The 19838-nt window shown below is 35.6% G+C and overlaps 1 pseudogene across 1 annotated transcript; it reads left to right on the forward strand.

Moving 5' to 3' along the window:
• The first annotated feature begins 1878 nt into the window (after positions 1–1878).
• LOC132162293 (cuscuta receptor 1-like) lies at positions 1879–19739 on the forward strand (annotated as a pseudogene). Its single transcript, XR_015909378.1, has 12 exons — positions 1879–2291; positions 3905–4063; positions 4166–4240; positions 4972–5127; positions 5354–5608; positions 5697–5771; positions 6601–6756; positions 6837–6911; positions 8449–8550; positions 8824–9783; positions 11550–11556; positions 18503–19739. The product of XR_015909378.1 is annotated as a cuscuta receptor 1-like (transcript).
• Positions 19740–19838: the final 99 nt, after the last annotated feature.

The following is a 19838-nucleotide window of genomic DNA, read 5'->3' on the forward strand; positions in this document are numbered from 1 at the left end:
GCCGGACTACCCCGAGGCCCAACATGGGTGGTCTGGCCACCCTCAATGATCAATTTTATTTTTTATTTTTTATTTTTTTTTTATTTTTTTTTATTTTTTTTAGATTTGGCCCTTGGGGGTGACCGGCCACCCTATTACTTTTAATTTTTAATTATTTTTAAAATATATATAATATTTTATTATTTTTTTTATTAATGGGGCAGATGTCCAATTTATGGCCTCAGGATCTTTGGCCATTAATTGGATACTCTCAAGTCCAAAATGGGCTGGAAGGGATCCGGATCCAGCAAAGAGAGGATTGAGATCCCAAAATTTTTTAAAAATGACATAAATTTCCTCTAGATTAATTTGGAGGAAATTTCATTCAACCTACTTCAATATGAGACAATTAAGTGTCATCTCTCACATATTTTTTTTTAAAAAAATTTAAGAGTTACTTATTGACATTCTACTAACTTAAGAACCTATATCTTGATTGAACGATCACTTCCCAAAAAGATCCACTAGCATTGAATAACTGCATTATAATTTTATTTTAATTAGGAAAAACCAAGACAATGGGTGAAAGTTGCTGCTTTAGGTCAGATTCCAAAAGCGGTGCTCATTGTTTGAGCGAGGAAGCTAGGTAGTACGAAAATTATTTCTTATAAAAATGGACAAAATTTTCCTCTAAACTGGATTAGAGGAAATTCATTCAACTTAATCTATAAAACTGATACGTGTTTCTTAAACATGTGAAAATCACATGTTTTTTTAATAGAAGTGACAATGTTGGAATAAATTGTATTAAAAATTCATGTGCATTTTACATTCTATTAAAAAAAATGGACATATGTCATTTTTATAAATTAGGTTAGAGAAAATTCATCCAATCCAATTTGAAAGAAAACTTTATCCTTTAAAAATTACTTAAGTCTCCGACTTATGACTTGACTTCTTTTAGTTTGGACACATCCCACCCAAACGGAAAATACCCAAATGGTACTTTCGAAAATTACCATTGATGGGTTGATTAGATCATCACATTTCATTTATAGTAGTATTAGAGTAGTACCATCAATTTTTACTATAAATTATTTACAAGTTGATATGAAAGTTTATGTGATACTTATAATGTCACTCCTTAAAATATGAACTGTCACGAGATTGTCTATAGTTTTCGAATCCAATCTCAATTAGACAATCTTCTGGCATGTCAATTTTACAAAACCAATCTCAATTTACCAAGTCAGCCTTAGATAGAATAGCCTAACAAAATGGTGAATTCAGTTGCCATGTATATAAACTACAAAAGTAAGTCATCGAACAAAATCAAAAGTTTGTTTTCTTTTTGAATTTAGTCGTTGAGTTACCTAGTGATGCCTTCGAATCTTCCACGTGCGAATCACTCATCTCACGCAAGTCTTTTGTTTAAAAAAAAATAAAAATTCATTTATAACTTTAATAGGATTTTACATTTACCAAGGCTCTAGCTACAAGCCTACGATCTACGCCTAGAAGAAGGGAAAAAAAAATTAGGAATATGCACATATATATATATTTTGGTTTTCACATTAAACATTCAAAATTAAATATTTAAATTAGGATAATTAAATTCTCTTTTATCAACCATGTTACATTAATAGGACACGGCTTAATAGTGATTCAGCAAATGAAGACACTATCCAATATTATAGACACGCACACGCCTCTACACATGAGAAAATAATTTTTTGGACAAACAACTTTTTCTGTGGACCCATTAATCATGGATTCGGAAATGAAACCGTCAAACTTGTATATACCTATATATATATATATATATATGAGAGGCCTTTCCCTTCGGGGTACACTGGTTTATTATATTGTTACAAAATAATGAAACAATTTTTGTCAAGAATGGAGTGGCCTAGTTTTGTGAAAGCTTTGCTATGGGGTTTACTTGTGTTTCTTCAATTTCATCAGCAGAGGCTGCTTCCATGAAGAGAGAATTGCTCTGCTTGAGCTGAAGGCGTTTCTGAAATCCAATATTATTCATGCAGATGTTCTTCCCTCATGGATGGACGACGCAAAGAGTGATTGTTGTAGTTGGGAGAGGGTCACGTGCAACTCCACCAACTCTCATGTCATCAACCTTTCCCTCTACAACTTAAACCATGATCCTGATTACTATGAAGATTATGATTACAATTATTACGGTCAAGATGATGAGAACCGTTGGTTGCTAAACGTGTCAATGTTGGTGCCATTGAAGGAGCTAAAAAGTCTTAATCTATCCGCCAATTCAATTGGTGGTTGCCTACCAAATGAAGGTATGTTCTCTCCCGCCCCTCTGCTTTTCCTTTCTTATGCATACATACCACCGACCCCCTCCATAAAAAACAGGGGCAGATCGAAGAATTATATTATGATCGTCTTTATTCTAGCTAATTCCCTCCACCCAAAAAGAAATAAAAAGCGAAAAGATTTCCTTGAGCCCTTTTGTTCTCTTGGGTGATAAAATTAAGAATTGCAGGGGTCGGATTTACCTCTTTAATTACAAATATTAATTTATAAAGTTTTATAATTGGTATTTTCTGTTGAATCACGGGTGTCCCGCGTGATTCTGAATTATATTAATAATTACAGCCAGGGGTCGGACCTTCTTCAGCCTTGGAGTTGGAGTATACACATATATATTGTCAGCCTGAATGATTAAGCATCACATTTTACTGATGTTGTTGTCTGTGAATTTGATAGTGCTTGGATAAATTCCACTCCAAGAGGGACCATATTGATGGAAAAAAAGTGAAAGACCTCCAGAAAAATAAAATGAGATCAGGAGACCTTTTGACAAGCTACGAGGTCTCTTTTTTACAATAAACCTATATATGTGGTTACAATGTCATAAAGACAAATATAAAAATCTTATAAGCAAGTCATATTTATAACTTCAATATTCACTAACTCATGTCTAAACTTCAGTTATAAAATAGATTTGCTCCAAGCAGACTCAATCTAATACATAGGTAGCTCATATTCCTAAATTTGATTTTCACGGTCATGGGAGTAAAACCCTCACACCGAAACTAATCATCTTCGACTCAAAGGTCAGGATAAAAACTTTCTCCCCAGAGATTGCTCATGAAAGTATATTTAAGGAGAAGTTAAACCCTTATTCAAAAAAAATAAAAAAGCCAACAAACAGCTACAACAGCTGGGGCAAGGGAGGCAAAACGCACTGGCCGGCGTGTGATGGACGAGATGGAGCTGTTTTGCGCCAATGGGTAGCTGAGGAGCCAGGGAACACGGTGGGCCGACACGTGGTTGAGCGAAACCAGTTAAGTAGACTAGATCTAGATTTGAAAAACTAGATCTAAAGCCCAATTGATTATGGGGAGGAGAAGAGCAGTGCAGCATGGTGGAGGACGGATGGAGGCAGCGCAGCATAAGCTAAGGGGAGAGGGAGGAAAGAAGAGGGGAGTAGGGGGGAGGGGAAAGGAGGAAGCAAGGGCTCCCTCCTCCCCACAGGGTTTTTAACGTTGAAGTTATTAAAAAATTAAAATTAAAACATATAACCTGGAAGTTATTATAAAAATAAAATTTCCTACTTCCCTCTCCTCTCCTTTTTCTGTATTTTCCTTCACCCTCTACACTTCCAAGTAAACCATTGGATAATTTCCATGTTAAGTAAATCCATAATACTTAAATTGAAATGAAAGCCATATAATGTAAAACTAGATTACTATTGCATTCCATTAGACGAATGGTCATGGGTTGTTACACATATACGTACTGAAGTCTGAAGGCATGCATGTATTGTATGAATATTTTAGAAGTATAGTACAAGAATTATGTAGTGAACAAACGCCGTTGACAATTAGCATCATTTTTTTAATTAATTTTCCTCATTCAACCAGTAACTTTTTCTTTTTATCTTTTGTAGGATTTGAGAAGATGTCAAGCTTAAGGAATCTGAGAATTTTAGACCTTGGTTATAACTACTTTGATAATAATAGTATTCCACAGTCTTTGGGTGCAGTGACATCGCTTGAAACTTTGATTCTTACTCAGAATAAGTTGCAAGGATACTTTCCTGCTCAAGGCGATTTCTTCTATCTTATATCTTATGAGAGGATTTATAGTTTGATACATTGATTCCACTTGGTTCTTACTAATTTTCATTTATCTTTAATTTGAAATGCAGAGTTAATTGCATTGAGAAACTTGAACAAGCTAGATATAAGCAGGAATTACTATAATGGTTTCCTACCACTGCAAGGCAAGTTTTCTGTCATGGAGAGAGTAATTTAACGGCGGGTTAGATGCATCAATCATAAGGTTCAAGAGCATGAATATCAATTTGAATGGATCACTCCGAAAATTTTTATCGAGTTGCTTTTGAAATTTTTGTATTGAAGCATATATATATATGATGGAATTCTTTTTTGGTCTTCCAATAATGTTCTTCCAGGTTTTGAAAGGCTAGTACTACTTCGCAAATTGGAGATATTGAACCTTGGTTATAGCATTATAGCATCTTTAAGTGGATTCATGTCCCTTAACGCATTGAGTCTTGCAAGGAATTCTTTTGAACTTTGGAATACATTGGAAGCTATTCTACTACTATAGCCGGCCTTTTTCCCTTTATATTTATTATCATTTCAAATCTCTCTTTAATAGTACTTATTCCGTGATTATGTTCACATATTTATTATCTATTGATGGCATGCATGCATGTATTGTAGAATTATTCATCACATATAGAGAACAAATTCTGTTGAGGGCACAATTTGATACCTTCCATTGTACTTACTTCTTACTAATTTTCATTCGAATGTACAATTTGACAAGTGCTCTATAACCATAGGTTATAAGCATCAATCATAAGGTTCAAGCTAGAGTATGAAAATCAATTTGAAATTGAATATTTCTATCAAATTAATCTTGAATTTTTTGTATTGAAGCATAAGATGGGGTTCTTTTTTGTGTCTTCCAATCATTTTCTTCCAGGTTTTGAAAGGCTAGCACTACTTCCAAAATTGGAGATATTGGACCTTTGTTTTAATTCCTTTAATTATAGCATTATACCATCTCTAAGTCGACTTGCCTCCCTTAAGACATTGAGTCTTGCAGGAAATGATTTGGGATGGTTCAATACAACTACAGGTAATCTAATATCGCTTCCCTTTATATTTATGATCATCATTTCAAAGCTTCTTTAATTGTACTTTTTCTGTAATTATATGGTCACTTCTTTAGTATCTCTTACAAGCGGACTTACATCCCCTAAAGCTGAACATATATTCTTGATTTAAAATAATTATCACGAAATACTAGTGATTATCAAGTGATGTTGTCCAGAAGTTTGAATTGTGCATATCTAGTTAGTAAGCCGTAAAATACTATTTTTCGTCTAAATACTACGAATTGCATACTTGCTTTTTTTTCTTTCTTTTTTCTTTTTTCTTTTTTTTTAATAGATCTACTACAGGTTTTGAAAGCTTGTCAAGATTAGAAAACCTGGAGACCTTAGATCTTAGTCACACCTATTTAGAAAGAAGCATCATAGAATCATTGCCTGCAATCAAATCCCTTAAGAATCTGAATCTTGAACAGAACTTCATTGGAGGATCTTTTCCAATCAAAGGTACATATGTTGATCTTCAGAATTATTTTATAGAAACTGGAAGCAGTTACAATCATATTTGAAATTTTCTTTGTTCTGCTTTATGTAGGAATATCGGCTTTTGAAAACTTGGAGAAGTTGGATTTAAGTTATAATATTCTCAATGGCTCCCTGACAATCCAAGGTAATGAGAGGGAGAGACACACACTTAAGTTTGAAATTTTCAATTACTTCATAACTATTTTACACACATCTTTCATATTTCTATTAAACTACTTATTTATTTTATGACACAAGTCACAATTTTCTCCACCTGCATTCAATCCTCTGTTTTGTTTTTGATTTTTTTCAAATTTTTACTGCTCAAAGATTTTAGGAAACGTTATATAGATTTCTTCCCCACGCAAAATAATGGAAAACTATACCATATTCTTCTTTGTTCCAATTTATACATAAATCTCTCTTAATTTTTTTTTACCAAAAATAGAAAACCACCACATAGGCTATAAAGTTTGCGATCAAAAGAATATAATTTCAATTACAACTGCAAGTGTAGGGTTGGGATGATGTTTATTGTATCTCAATCAATCACTAATATTCAATACAAAAATCCTAAATTCTTAAAGTTGTTATCAGTATTACAGTTAGTCTACCCTACTCGATAACAAATGCAAAATAGGAGCCGCCCAAGTAGCTCATAGAAGATAATTAAAAAAGTGTGTAAACATTATGAGATTGTATTGCTACATCGATCCCATTTTGTTGATGTTGACTTGAACCACAACAATTGTTCTTGGATGTCCATCATGTCGGAAATATGCAAAGAAAGTTGTGTGAAGCATGAAATGCATCAGTGTGTTTCCCTACGTGCATTATAATCAACATTACATATCAGTTACGGTTTCTTGTTGACTTTAACAGTAGAGTAGCCAAATTTGTTTAAGCTATAAAACGCTATTTTTCTTCTAAACACTGCAAATTGCATAGTTTTGTTTTTAATAGATCTATTACAGGTTTGGAAAGCTTGTCAAGATTGAAAAAACTAGAAACCTTAGATCTTCGTTACAACTTTTTCGACAAAAGCATCATTGAGTCATTGAGCGCAGTCAAATCCCTTAAGAATTTGAATCTTGCTTAGAATCATATAGGAGGATCCTTTCCTGCCAAAGGTATATTGATCTTCCGTATTACTTATAGAAACTTCCAATATTCATGTTTGAAATTTTCTATGTTCTGTTTAACAATGCAGAATTATCAGCTTTTGAAAACTTGGAGAAGTTGGATTTGTCTTGGAATAATTTTGAAGGCCCCCTAACAATCCAAGGTAATCAGCCAAACTAAAGTTTGAGGGATAAATGTAATCTTTGTCCTTGTGGTTTGAAATTTTGACAAATAGCTACCTTAGTTTTTTTTTTTAAGAAAATGATTAAACACTCATTGAGGTAAACACAAAAGACAGATTAATATTTGCATTTAAAAAAGTTGGTTGAATCCATTAGTGTGCTACATCACTACCATTCACACTGTAACAATATATGCCACTTTCAATTAAAAAAGAAAGTACTAAAAAGTATTAAAAACAATGAAACTAAGCAAGCCACTAAGAATATCTTGTTCCATTGGCGCATCATATGCCGTCTAGCTAGAACCTAATATCTTTTTCCCCTCTTTCTCATAGTGCCCAAAAAACTCTCTAGATAGTACTCAAAAGCTTTCAAGAATTTTCCAATCTTCTTGAGAAGCTCCTTATGCTTAATCTCACCATTCCCATTGACTGCGTCAAGCTTAATTTGTTGATTCAATATATATCATCGTGAAATCTAAAAATAAAAATCGAAGCGTCAGATCTTCCATGTCTATTGGGATTTTATCAAATGGCCCAATTCATCATCTGAAGTCGTACATATTGAATTGTTCCATTTTGTATAAAAGTCAACTACTTCACTCTCAGGATAAACCATTGTACCATTATAATTCTCATTTCAGCTTTTTTGCTGTGTCAGATGCCATTTGAAGACTCAAGTGGCCTGTTTTCTTCTTTAACAAAACTCCTTTGTCCTTCTCTAATTTTTTTCTTTTCTATTCGTCTATGCTCTCCCAGCATCATCAGCTCCTTTTCCAATGTCATGGTAAATGTGCATAACAGTTGGGTTTGATTCTTCATTCTGCGTTTTCGGGAACGAGATTGAATCTTTGTTGGTTTCCTGATGTTCTTTCCTCAAGCCATACCTTGCTTCTGCCGCACTCGCTTCTAGAGCTTTGGTCTCTTCCGCAAATGAATGGTTCGTGGTTTCTATTGGTTTTTAAATGGCAGCGGTTGCTGGTTGCTGGTTGGACAAACACGAGGACATAATTTTCTCAAGCATAGTACTTCATTAACGGTCTCCCTTTTAATAGAAGGGTAATAAAGAGAATTACTAATGCAAATAGGACTCTTAAATCATCTACATACCTGACCGACCGACTAGGACTAGGACTCTTAATTCATTGTAATCATCAATTAGGAGCTTATTTTGAATTGCGTTTGATAAATAGAGTTTTTAACTCAAAAATAGTTTTTGGGCAAAAGCTTCATTTTTAAGCTTTTGCCGAAAGTGTTTTTTAGTCATTTCTAGGCTTTTTGAACCTTTAAAAATGTTTTTAATTTTTTTACCAAACGAGTATTGTTTTCTTCAAACGGACTTTTTAAATGTTAAAAGCACTTTTAGGCCCCTCAAACATAATCCTAAACATGCCCTAAAACAATTTGGTAATCTAATTTCAAGGCTAAAATAAGTTGCAATCGAAATTGAATTTCTATTTATTATTAGTCGGTATGCCATTTTAAATATTTTATTGACACTATCTCTCTTCACTTGTAGTAGGTTTGTCTAATTCCAGTATTTCTCCATATATCGGGCCACTATCTTCTTTAAAGGCTATATCATTAGCTCACGGTTTTCTCAATGGCACTTTTCCAAAAGGTAAGAATCGACTAGAAAATCAAGTGTTTGCAAATTGTTAGTCTTACCAATCTAATAAATTATCTACAATTGATTAAAAATGTGAGATAAGGTGAATTGAAGGACCATGGTTGATTTAACTCAGCAATTGACCATTCACTTTCTTTTTTCTTTTTCTTTTTCTTTTTTTTTTTTCATTTTGTAAAACCCATATTTAAAACCTGATTTTTCTTGTTGATTCTTAGAGTGGAACATAGTTAAGATAGACATTTCTAATGTTATTCCTTTTGACAGATTTGTGCTCACTCAAGAAGCTTCAAGAGTTAGATCTTCATGATAATCTCTTTGAAGGGATCCTTCCAACATGCCTAAACAATTTGACATCTCTTAGATTGTTAGGTATATCTACGAATCGATTCGTTGGAAACATCTCTTTATATCTGATAACCAGCCTCACATCATTTGAGTACATTGATCTCAGTTATAACCAATTTGACGGTCTATTCCAATTCAACATATTTGCTAATCATTCTAAGCTTAAGGTGATTCTATTAGCGAGTGAAAACAACAAGCTTGAGATAGAAACTGAAATATCTGCAGGTTGGGACTTCTCATTTCAGTTAGTGATACTTGTGCTATCTAACTGTAATTTGAACAAGCTCACAGGAAACATTCCCAAGCTTCTCCTTGACCAGCGCGAATTGGAAATAATTGATTTGTCTCACAATAACTTGAATGAAAGCTTCCCTATTTGGTTGATTGAAAACAACACAAGACTACGAGAGCTATATCTTCAGAATAATTCTTTCATGGGTAAATTTCATTTGCCACCAAATCGATGCAAGAGTATTCTGTATATGGATGTCTCTGACAATCACTTAGGTGGGCAACTTCAAGAGAATATTGGAAAGATAACTCCGAACTTAAAATATCTAAATCTATCTCGAAATCATTTTGAAGGTTATCCTCCATCCTCAATTGTTCACAAGAGTCATTTGCACCAGGATTTGGACTTGTCCTTTAATTTGGACTTGTCCTTTAATGATTTCTCGGGAAAGGTACCAACAAAATTGATTGCTAGGCGCACCAACTTGATTAGTTTGAAGTTATGCAATAATCAGTTCACAGGATTTGATCTACCGGCTGCACCTTCTAAAGAGTTTGGATGGTCTGAAATGGGGTTTTTGGATATTAGCAACAATAAATTGTCAGGAATGATTCCTAGATGGATAGGAAACATGACAAGTTTGCGAAGTCTTGTAGTGACACTACAAAAAAAATGGGATTTTCTGACGTGGCTACAGTAAATATTTTGTTGCCACGTCAGCAATGTTCTGAAGTGGTACTATTCCCACGTCAGAAAATTATTACAGATTTAGAAATTTTAAAAAATTATATATTTTCTGACGTGGCCACATTTACCACGTCAGAATTTTTCTGACATTGGAATGTGCCATGTCAGAAAATTCTGACATGCTACAGTGCCACGTCAGAAAATTATATATATATATAATTTTGTTGGAACTCCTTCCAACATTACTTCTCGCATTTCTGATTATTTGAACAATCTTCGATGCCCTACTATGTCTGATTATAGATGGTATCAAGATGTTTTTCTTTCCCGTGTTATGATGAGGTCTGATAGCCAAAAGCCTTATTGGAAAGAAAAGTTTATTGATGGATTGCCTTCATTATTTGCTCACAAGGTTAAAGATGAATTGATCAGTACAGACACTGGTCTTATTGATTTTGAAAGATTAACCTATGGAGATTTATTCTCCACAGTGAAAAAACTTGGTATTAAGATGTGCATCGATAAAAAAATGATCAGACAGCAGCTTAAGAACGCCAAGAAAGCTAAATATGAAATGGGAAATTTCTGCGAACTGCTTATTTTCTGCATCTATTATCACCTCCCCCTCATCCCCTGCATCTATATGCATACTGCGCTTCCACCCCCCCCTCCTTGGTATCAGAGCCATAAGAGTTGTCGGTCTTTTGCTGCCTTGATTATACATCTTCTCTCTTTCTCCCCCCCTGAGTGCATAATCTTTGCCTCCTCCTTTTTATTTACCCCCTATTAACCTTTCTCTGTGTCGTTAGACGGTAGTCTGCCACCCCGTCACTTTTGTTGGAATGGTAGTCCACCACCCCGTCACCTCTGTTGTAAGGAACGGTAGTTCGCCACCCCGTCACTACAGTAGTCGAGGTATCTGTAAGTCCCGCTTGAGCCTGAGTTGGCGTTAGGGCGTGAAGAAGAGCTGTGGGTTAGGCCAAGGGTATGTGCGAATAGTTCTGGTTTCAGCTTAGGGCTAGGCCAAGGGTATATGTGGATAGTTTCACCAAAGGGCTAGGCCAAGGGTATGTGCAGATAGTCTAGTGTCTTTAGGAAGTTTACCAGTGTGTGAGTACCTAGGATGAGATCCTTTAAGACTTCACCCAGTGAGTGATTATGAGTTTAGTTTGTGTGTCATAATGTGGAGATCTACTTCTTCTGTTAGCTCTAATTCCAGTTTACCACCGGACGTGGTTAACTACGAAAATATTTTGGTTGATGGTGATAATGATTTCAGTAAGTGGAACATTCCCAAGCTGGACGCTAGGGATGTCTACAACACTACTTGGTTTCAATCTTCTTTTAAGATTCAATATTCTGTCAAAACTGTTGAACAGACCTTTCCGGTCACGGGTAATAATCAGACTATTACCTTGTTCAGCAAGCGTTTTGTTAACAATGCTCTTGTAAAGAAATTCAGATTTTTGCATGTTGGTTCTGTCCAGGTTGCAGTCAAATCCTTGACTCGACTCGGTATTAATGCATCTGTTTTGCTTTGTTTGCGTGATGCTCGTTTTCTTGATTTTAAAACAAGCATTATTGGTTTAATTCAGTCTTCATTATTTGGTGGCCCTGTCCACTTTGATGTTTTCCCAAACATGACTTTGAGTTTAACCGATGTTCATATTCTAAAAGCACTGACGCTGAATATTCTCACATCTGGTTATAATATGGAAGAAGGTAGCCATCCTGTTGCTATCATCTACCGTATTTATTACAAGTTGATGAAAACAAATCTTGATCCACGTGCTGTGATTAAGAATACAGGCGAATCGACTCTGTTGATTCAGAGCTCTACTCAGAATGCTCATATTAAAACTCCAAAAATGATCCGGTGGGCTGAGATTGAACTCCCCAACGAATGGCTTTTGGAAGGTGTTGCAAAACCTTCTCGAGTAGTTAACGATGCCTCTAATCTTGATTACATCCAACAATACATGGATGGATCTGTTAAAATCAATTTTGCTGATCTGGGATATTCAAACAGAATTGAACGTCCCCTGTTGATTAACGAACGAAGGAATTCTTTTGCTGGTTCAACGACCTCAGAAGGACTCCGTCGTAGAGATAAAGATGTCGAAGAATCCCTTAACGATTCTCCTCATCTTCATCCCACAGTTAGTCCTGGTTTGAAACTCAAAGGAATTTCCACTGATTCCCAAGTTTCATCTGCTTTTTATTCTACGAAAAATCATCCACTGACGGATGACGATCGTGGATCTCTTTCTCCCTCTGCTTCTGATTTTGTTGCTCCTATTCCTTTTGATTTTCCCCATCAGTGTAATGTTATCACTGCTCATATCAGAGATTTCTTCTCTGTCATTGATTGGTCTGCTTTGAACAAAGATTTTTCTTCAAAAGAAAATCGTGAGTTGCGGCATGCTTACCGTGCCAAATATTCTCAAAAGGAACGAGATCGTATCAAGGTCCGATGGGCTGAGACTATGATCGAGTCCCAGACTCACATTTTATTTTTTGATTTTCTTCAAAAACATTTTCCGGACGAAAATGATTTGAACGTTGTCAAAAAGAAGTTTGTCAGAGAGGATAAATTTGAAATCAGATCTTCCCATCCTCCTACTGAGACCACTCTTCTTAATGTCAACAACATGGTTATTAAATGTTCCCCTTTCAAAACTCATGATAAGGACCCTATCACGAACGATAGGAGAATCATCGAGCAAAATAATTTTATTTCCGAATCCATTCACATCATAGGTCAACAGTTAGATCGGATTGAAGAAAAACTTCCCTCTTCTTCCTCTGATTTAAAGTCTTCCTATGTTCCCCCAAAGATTGAAAAACCATTGATTTCTCTCCCTGATTTAAAGAAATCTCCTGGTTTAAAAACCACTTCTCAGAAGAACACTGAGAAAGTGAACAAATTGCTTGCAGAACTGACCGAGTTAAAGACGACTCGTGCCAGTACCCCTGGTCAGAATTTTGCCATGGAAAAAGCTTTTTCATCTGATTCTGAATCTTCTGCTAATTCCACAGATTCTGACATCAAAGTTCTTGAACAAAACTTTGGCAAGATTGAAATGGAGCCGAAACTTCAAAGGATCTTTGACGGATCTAGAACTTTCAATCAGACAAAGAATTTTTATCCAAAACCTACCCCTCCTGATTTACAATTTGAGGAAAGGTTTTTGCAAACTCAATTTTCTATTTCTGCTGATAAGTTGTATGAATGGAACATTGATGGCTTGTCCGAGCAAGAACTGCTCAACAAGATGAATCATATGGCCATGGTTGCTAATGGCTACATCTCAAACCACAGTAAAAGTCAAACTGATATTGTGGATTTACTTGCTACTGGTTTTTCTGGAACCCTTCGAAATTGGTGGGATAATTATCTCACTGAAGATAGAAGAAACCAGATCAGGAAAGCAGTAAAATGTGATGAAGAAGGTATACCCATTTTCAATGAGGACGTTGGCATGGGTGAACCTGATGGTGTTAACACCTTGATTTATACAATTATCAAGAATTTTGTTGGAACTCCTTCCAACATTACTTCTCACATTTCTGATTATTTGAACAATCTTCGATGCCCTACTATGTCTGATTATAGATGGTATCAAGATGTTTTTCTTTCCCGTGTTATGATGAGGTCTGATAGCCAAAAGCCTTATTGGAAAGAAAAGTTTATTGATGGATTGCCTTCATTATTTGCTCACAAGGTTAAAGATGAATTGATCAGTACAGACACTGGTCTTATTGATTTTGAAAGATTAACCTATGGAGATTTATTCTCCACAGTGAAAAAACTTGGTATTAAGATGTGCATCGATCAAAAAATGATCAGACAACAGCTTAAGAACGCCAAGAAAGCTAAATATGAAATGGGAAATTTCTGCGAACAATTCGGTTTGCCTCCTATTGCTCCTTCAAAGAAGCATAAGAAGAAAACCAGAAAAGATTTTGCGAAATCTTCCCCTCCATATTACAACAGAGCTAAGACAAGAAAATTTAACAAACCTAAATTTTCTAAACCTCCCAAACGGAGTAAAAACTCTAAATTTGAAAAATATTTTTCAAAAGATAAATGTTTTAATTGTGGAGAAACTGGACACTATGCGGACAAGTGCCCTAAACCTCCCAAAAAGATTAAACAAGAGATTAATGCTTTAAACATCAAGGACGATGAAAAGCAAAAAATCTTTCGAATTTTTCAAAACAATGGTTTTTCAGACTACTCTTCTAATGATTATCTTACATCCTCCTCGGATTCTGATTATCATTCTGATTCCTCTGTTTTTGAAAATTGTTATAAATTTGAGAACTGTGCCGGTTCTTGCTGCAACACAAAAACTTGTTCAATGATGTCCAAATCAGAAGAACAAGAAGATTTGCTTTTAACCCTGATTTCAAAAATTGATAATCCTGAGTTAAAAGAAGAGTATCTTAAAAAACTTAAGAAACTCATGTTAAAAGATTTTGAAAAACCAGCTACTTCCAAAATCTCTCTTGAAGACACTTTGAAACGTTTTTCAAATCCGAAAAACAAAGTGCTTACTGTCTCAGATTTGCAGCATGAGATTAGTAATATCAAGAAAGATATTGTGAAATTGCAGACTGACCTGCAAGCTGTGAAAACTGAAAACAAAGATTTACAACAACAGCTTCTACTGTTAAATCTTAACAAATGTTTTCCTGAAAGTACTTCCAGTAACGAAGACACTAAAATTTCTGAGCATAATGATGAGGCTGAATCCACCCATAAACCTCTCTCTGATGAGGTTAAGGTTGTCAGTATGATTAGTAAAGTTGTTCCTCCCAAATGGTATTCAAAAGTTCATATCCGTATTTCTGATGAATATGTTTTTGATGCTATTGCTTTAATTGATTCTGGTTCTGACTTGAATTGCATTCAAGAAGGTTTTGTTCCCAATAAATATTTTGAATCATCCACTCAAAGATTGAATTCTGCTAGTGGTGATAAGTTGCATATCAAATATGAACTCAATAACGTTCATGTTTGCCAAAATGATGTTCATTTTCATACTTCTGCAGTACTTGTTAAAAATATGAAAGAAAAAGTAATTCTTGGCATGCCTTTTCTTTCTTTGATTTATCCTTTTTCTGTTGATGAACTTGGTGTTTCAACTATCAAGTTTGGTTCTAATATCCAATTCCAATTTATTTCCAAATTTGAGATTGATATTAATAGGTTGATTAATAGGTTTTCAGGATTAGAGTCTGATGAGTACCCTATTCCCATTAGGACTTTATCTTGTTTAAACACTCCCCCTGGCGGTCGTGTTTTACCTACTGTTCATACCTGCACCCAGCACATGGCGCATATTATTATAACTGTTTTGCTTTGCATCAAAATAATTTTAAAATTATTTTGTGATATTTTAAAGATTTTTGCATCTTTATTCCTGATTTCTTTCCTTTTGAAATTTTGCAGTGCCACCATGGCAAGCAAAAAAGATAAAGAGAAAGTTACTTCCAAGGCTCTGACCATCAAGTCAGAGTCTTCCATTGTTCCTACTGCTTCCCCATTGCCATTTTCATCTGTTGCCCTAACCAACAGATTCACCCCTTTTTGTCCTGGTTCCCAGGTTTGCTACTCCAGCACTCTTGCTACTCCCTATGATCCCTTTGCGGATCCTACCCAGAAACCTTCTGTCAAGTACGACCGGACGTCGTCCAAATACATGACCCTCCCCTACTACCAAAATTTATTTTTTGTTGAGTTAAATCGGGTTTCCCCTTCTCTCACCCCCGGAGATATTGCCGTCTCCTATTTTCCCCCAAACTTTCATTGGATCCCTGAACATCCTTCGAAAAATTTGGCTTACTATTCTGCTATCCTGAAACAAACAGGTTCTGTTTTCTTCAAGACCATCCAGGATAAGATTAACCCCCAGAAAACAGTTTACCACAGTGTTTATTTCAAGAAAGTTATTTTGGAAAAAGAATGGGGTAATCACCCTTCTGATTCCAGGTCCCTTAACGGGTTCAACATCCCCTGTAATTATTATGATTACGTGGATGCTTTTTTCAAATTCTTGCTTCATCAAACCTCGAAATTTGAACATTCTTGGTTTGTCAGTTTTGATAAAGAGTTCTATGGTATCCTCCCTCTCTGGTTCTCCAGGTGGTGGAACCAATTTGGTTGTCTCCCTGATATTCTCCCCCTCCAACTTGTTGATGCCTTTCAAATGTTCAAAGGTCATTACAAGGTTGATTCCTATGGAGCAAAGTTTCCTACTATGCTTCATTTTGTTAAAAATTTTAAGATTCCTTGGATTCTGAGATGGCAATATCACCTCTTAGAGGACAAAATTCAAAGACATTGGTATATCAAATGGTGGGATAAATGCTCACTAAATGATTCCATTGTCCTTGCTGTTAAAAACATGGCTCATGCTCCCAAGGCCCTTCCTGCCCCAAAGGCGTCTGCCCTGTCTAATTTGTTGATTCCACCCAGTGCTTTCTCTTCTCCAAAACGAGAAAAAGAAAGTTCCCCTGCTTCCTCCCATTCGGCTTCTTCAAGCTCTTCAAAGAAGAATTCTTCCAAGAAGAAAGAAATGATTGAAGCCTTGCTTGCTGCCCTGGATACCTTAGAAGATGACGAAGACGAGACGTCTAAACCATCTGCTGAAAAGCCCATCCAGGTTCCTCCATATTTTGAAGACTCACAGGACTACTACCCTACCCAGGGGCTGAAGACATGTGAAGAATTGGGTCCTTAACGACCCCTCAAGGTTCAGTTTTATCTAGCCCTACAAACGGCTAGTTTTTCTCAGGTTTTTCCCAAAAAACTGGCTCCATGACGGCCAGTATAGTTCAGTTCGACAAAGCTAGCCCCTGACGGCTGGTTTTAGATTATTTGGTTTTCCTTGATCTTAGACGGATCACTGTTCATTAATACTTGGAGTTACTGTGCAAAATCACTGTTCACTTTTACTGTTCATGTCCGGACGACACGCGCAGGATTACTGTTCAGATGCACTGTTCACTCACTGTTCAAGATTTGTCCGCCGACTCTACAGTGCCGACAATCTACTATTTCAAATTGATGCTTTCACTGTTCAGACTGGCGCCAGACGTGCCTTTACTGTTTACTTTTTACTGTTTGCTTTTGACCGCATGAACGCGGCTCATGATTGTAATTTACTGTTTTTACTTTTGTTCAGCCTATATAACGGGCTCCCCTTCCCCCTTTGTAAGGCAGAGGCATTTGGAGAGGCAACTTAAGAGGTTCTCTGAAACTCTAGCCATTCCCCTTCAGATTCTTCTTCTTCTTCTATCCTTACTTCAGTAAGTCCGAACGCTTACTCCTGTAAAGGTTTTTATCATATAATCTATAACGATTATCTGTTTTCTGAGTTTCCATATTCATCAACTGCTTTTAAAATTTCAGTTGTTTATTTTGATTATCACTTGTCATACCGCCATCTTGGACGGTTCTATTGCTTTGATTTCAACTGCTTATTTTCTGCATCTATTATCACCTCCCCCTCATCCCCTGCATCTATATGCATACTGCGCTTCCACCCCCCCCCCCTCCTATATATATATATAATTTTATATTTTTTCTGACGTGCCAGGTGTCGCACGTCAGAAAGTTATATATATATAATTTTCTGATTGGCCCCCCAGTAGGCGGAATTTTGAATTTCTTTCCCTCTTTTTATTTCCCCCCTCAACTTTTTCCCACTTATTAATTTTTACCTCTTCATTTTTTTTTCCAGCACATTCACTCTCCTGTCTCAATCTCCCTGCTTCCTTGTTTCTCTGCAGTCTAGAGGATGAAGAAAAACAGAAGGTGAAAGGGGAAAATTGAGAAGCATGGAGCAGATCAAAGAAAGCAGAAGAAGAAGAAAAAGAAAAGGAGAAGAGAAGAAGAAGAAAAAAAAAACGAAAAAAAAGGAGAAGAGAAGAAGAAGAAGAAGAAGAGGAGAAGATCGATAAGAAGATTTTTTGGGTTTTTCATATTGATTTTTTGATTTCTTGATGGTTGGTTTTAATTTTTTGAAGATGTTTTCGGTTTGAGTTTTTGAAAATATTTTCAAAAACTCAAACCATGGTGCAGATCTGCACCATGGAGATCGACAAGAAGAGGGACAGAGTGAAAAAATTAAATGGATCAATAATGGGAGCTAGAGCTGGAGAAAAAATCAAGAGAGAGAGAATTGAGAAAAGAAGAAAGGGAGTGGGATCTGCACCATGATGCAGAGAAATGTGGGTCTCTGCACGGCAGCTCCCTCACTGCCGTGCAGAGGAATTCCCAAAAAAAATGAAAAATTAAAATTTAATTGAAAATTAATTTTAATTAATAAATTTTTTAATTTAAAAAAAATTCCAGAAAAAATTTAAAAAAAGAAAAATTAATATTTTATTTAATTTTTCAATTTTATGATGTGGTAGAAATACCACGTCAGAAAATTTTCTGACGTGGCAGAATTGCCACGTCAAAAAATTTTCTGACGTGTGACAAAGTAAAACGTCAGAATTTTCTGACGTTTTACCCACTCACACGTCAGGAAATTTTTTTTCCTAACATCTATGTTTCTGACAATCGACACGCGTCAGAAACGACCCGTCAGAAAAATTTTCTGACGTGTCAGACACTAAAAAACGTCAGAAATCTCCTGTCATAAAAAAATTGTTTTTTTGTAGTGTGAGTAACAATTCTTTTGAAGGTCAGATTCCTTGTGGACTACCAAATTCCCTGCAATTAGTAGACCTTTCTCATAACTCACTTTCGGGATCGTTACCTTCTTGCATGAATCTACAGAATATTGAGCACTTATATTTGCAAGGAAACAAACTTACAGGACCTATACCAAAATCTATTTTCAATTCATCGTCTCTTTTGACATTGGACCTTAGAGATAACAACTTTTTTGGCAGCATTCCATATCAAATCAGTGCACCTCATAACTTAAGAATACTTTTGTTGGGGGAAAACAATTTCAGTGGTATAATTCCAAATCAACTATGTTGGTTAAAGAAGATAGGCATAATGGATCTTTCCAAGAACTCTCTTTCTGGAACAATACCGCACTGCTTTCACAATATGTCCTTTGGAAAACTATATGTTAAAGATTTTCTCTATGGATCATATAGCGACGATTGAATTGTTGCGTCCCTGCAAGTTGATTCCACATTCCAAACGCTCAACGAATGGAATAATGGAAGAGATTACATAAACATAGTATATGGTCAACAAGTTGCAGTTGAAGTTGTAACAAAATACAGGTCTAACTCCTACCATGGTGACATCCTTAATTACATGTCTAGATTGGATTTGTCATGCAACAAGTAACAGGTAGAATCCCACAGGAACTAGGAGAGCTATCTTCAATTCTTGCATTGAACTTGTCTTACAATCAATTGACAGGTTCCATTCCACAAACATTCTCAAATTTGACCAAGTTGGAGAGTTTAGACCTTTCTCACAACAAATTGAGTGGAAAAATTCCTTCAGAATTGATTGATTTATACTCTCTAGAAGTGTTTACTGTGGCTTACAACAACTTATCGGGTAAACTTCCAGACATGAAAGCACAGTTTGGAACATTTGAGAAGAGTTGTTATGAAGGAAATCCGTTTCTTTGCGGAGAACCATTAGATAATAACTGCACTAGAGAGGATGAGTCACATCCATCACCAACAAAATCTTCAAATGCAAGTGAAGGGCAATGGTATGAAGTAGATCCTCAGGTTTTCTTTGCAAGCTTTATTGGATCTTATATTATTTTCTTCTTGGGTGTAGCTTGTCTTCTTTATATTCATCCTTATTGGCAACAACGGTGCGTTAATTTAATTGAAGATTTGAAGTACCGATGTTATTATCCTGTTTTTGATACCTTAAAAAGATTGTCAAACTGTTTAGAATCTTACATATATTGAGATTCCAAGGACATCTTTGGGTGGTAGTGATCATAGCTGTACATTTGATTATGAATAATGATTATTGTGGTCTAATATAAGACAAGGTGTTCACTTGCAC

Source organism: Corylus avellana, chromosome 10, assembly GCF_965113065.1.
Source record: "Corylus avellana chromosome 10, dhCorAvel1.hap1.2, whole genome shotgun sequence".
Classification (NCBI taxonomy): Eukaryota; Viridiplantae; Streptophyta; class Magnoliopsida; order Fagales; family Betulaceae; genus Corylus; species Corylus avellana.